Raw genomic sequence first — 2,948 nt, 5'->3', positions numbered from 1 at the left:
GATAGATAGATAGATAGATAGATAGATAGATATGTATCCCAATAAAATTGGAAATAATAGTGTTACAGCAGCAAAATCAGTCACACAGCACAGTATGCACATTAAATGAAATATTAGGATACAATATACATGTATAGGATATTGTATACACACATACAATATACATGAAATAACCATAGGATGAAATACAAGAACAAATTTGAATACATACAAGTTGGGAATACAAAAATGTGCAACTGCTTCCCCACTGTGGGACAAATAAAGGTTTTCTTATCTTAGTATGATACATATGTACATTGTGCCTATTGTGCTGGTAGCACGTAGTATTGTGGTGTCTCAGAGTCTTGTCCGCACCCAGTGATGAAGTGTTAAATAGTTTTATTGCCTGAGGTAGGAATGATTTCTTGTAGCGGTCCGTGCGACATCGACAAAACCTGGCGTTTGTTGAAAATGGATTATGCAGATGGCAACATGCGTTGGAAGGATTCCAAAAGCTTGAGGAGAAACTGCGGTGTGTCTGCCAAGCGAGTGGAACACTAGCAGTATCCTTTGGGCTGCATCTACCTGCGTAGTTGCTTTTCTCATGTCGGTTTTGCACACACACACACCACTGTGTCTTCCTTCTTTTTGTCTCAAAGTACAATCATTGAGGATATCAGATCTAAAACCCAGCATTCAGCATCTGAGGGACAATTTTGATCGGATACAAAACGGGGGTCAGAGATACAGTTGGGACTCTGCAGAAATATCAAGAAAATAAACTGGTTCTAGTTCTGCTCGCTGGTGTGCACCATTCACACACATCCTTCACACAACACGAATGTCAGGATGTTGAATTGAGGATGCCCAAACAGCTATAACACAGTTTATTCACTTAACCCTCGTGTTGTCTTCCCGTCAAAATTGAAAATCAACACTTTTATTGACACTTTTTATCAATGTTTTCAACTTTTTCTTACAGTTTTGTCCCTTTTTCAACACTTTTGTCACTTGTTTGACGTTTAACACTACATAACACTAACTTATTAACCTTAGTTGTACAGTTATTTCTTCGAATTTATGGTCAATAAACCTCATTTATAGGAAATTATACCTTGTGTTTGAGTTACAAAAACAGAAATTAGGTAGGTAAAAAGAACATTGATATAGGAAAACAAGTCATTTTGATCTGAGGACAACATGAGGGTTAAGGGTAAGGCTGGGTGATAGGGTTGGGTACCTCTTGCATCTGAACCAATAGTAGCCTCGATACCGGTACTTGAAATTCAGTTCCCGGTCGGCTTTTGGGGAATCCCTCTGGTGTGTGGTGTGTGGTGTGTTGTGTGTGGGTGTTGTGTGTGTGTGTGTGTGTGGGTGTGTGTGTGTGGTGTGTGTGGTGTGGTGTGTGTGTGTGTGTGTTTGTGTGTGGTGTGTGTCCCGTTTTATTAGATAGATAAGGGCACAAAACCGCCCACAGGGGCATTATACACCATCATTGAATAAAGGGATGTCTGTCTTCTTATAAATTGTGAATGTATTTGACGTATACGATATATATATAATAATATATAAATATATATATATATATATATATATATAATATATATATATATGTATACATTTATATTTTGTTTTTATTTTGTTATCTATTTATTTATTCTGTATTATCTTTTGTGCAGCTCTTTGGAAACCTTGTTTGTTTAAATCGTGCTACATAAATTAAGTGAATTGGATTGGCTTGGATACTAGAAATGAGTGATTTGATACTTTTTGCCGTTCATAGACTGCAAAAAGCATTTCTTTCTCTATCTCACACACTCCCTCTCTCCTTCTCTCTGAGGCAATTACAACTATCCAAACGGATGATTTTGGGGGGTGGGGGGGGAAGTGACTCCACAAGTGATTACACAGCACTCGCAAAATCACTCAGAGCACTGTGGACAAGTTAGACTTGCCACTTTTTTTTTTTTAAGCACGCAAAAAAACTAGCGCCACTGTAACCTGTGCCGGGGTGGGGGTGGGGGTGGACGGGGAGGGGGGAGGAATCCCAAGGCCCATCGCCGGTGGGTCATTCATCAACCCTACAATGCAGCGATCGAGGCTGAATACCACTGCTACCACCAGTGAGGAGAAACTTTGAGTCGTATGATCTGTGATAAGGAGAAACTTTTCATTTTTTTTTTAAACAATTAAAAATAGAAAAAGGCATGTTTTAATTTGCCTATGGCAAACAGACTGCCTGGGCTCAGTTGTGCGACTGGTGTGCAGTGAATCCCACCGACATACACAATTGGACAGTCAAACATGTTTCATTTCACTTCACAGATTAGTAGAACAAGCCTGTGCTGCCTAATTTGCATGACATTATCACTCGCTGTATCTTTAGCTTCCCTGACTATACTTTCTGTCAACTTCAGGTTCATTTTGGCCGCAGTGGCTTAAAAATGTATTGAGTGAGAGTTTAAAAGTAAGATTCTTCCATTGAAATAACAAAAAACTCATTTTTATCATGATAGTAGAGATATTACAAGTTACATGTGTTTTGTGTGCACTTTCCTGATAAACAGACACGGTGGTTATCATAGGTCGGTGCATATGAATAATAATAATAATTCAGTGTGCCGATGTTGTGCTACATACATCAAATGAATCAAATTGTGCGGAATAATTGGGAATGGTGTGCTATGTCTTCTCTCAGAGACTCGCCTTTTCATGAAAATCGCAAAAAAGATGAAATTTCCGATAGACTTGAATTGGAAATCTTTGGAAAATCAAGTTAAAAGAGCTCAAAACCACTTTCTTTGGGGCCACACCTATCCGCTATTATGTAAAAAGATGATTAAGAGCTTAACCCTTGTGTTGTCTTCCCATCAAAATTGAAAATCAACTCTTTTGTTAACGCTTTTTACCGATGTTTTTAACTTTTTCGTACTTTTTTATCACTTTTTTTGACGTTTTCAACACTACGT

General features: G+C 38.3%; 1 protein-coding gene across 1 annotated transcript in view; it reads left to right on the top strand.

Moving 5' to 3' along the window:
- The window catches only part of aff2 (AF4/FMR2 family, member 2), a 197,518-nt gene that overhangs the window by 156,813 nt on the left and 37,757 nt on the right, over positions 1-2,948 (top strand).

The sequence above is a fragment of the Etheostoma spectabile genome, unplaced genomic scaffold (genome assembly GCF_008692095.1).
Source record: "Etheostoma spectabile isolate EspeVRDwgs_2016 unplaced genomic scaffold, UIUC_Espe_1.0 scaffold273, whole genome shotgun sequence".
NCBI lineage: Eukaryota > Metazoa > Chordata > Actinopteri > Perciformes > Percidae > Etheostoma > Etheostoma spectabile.
Note: the sequence above shows the minus strand (reverse complement) of the source record. Positions and strands in the feature narration are given on the sequence as shown.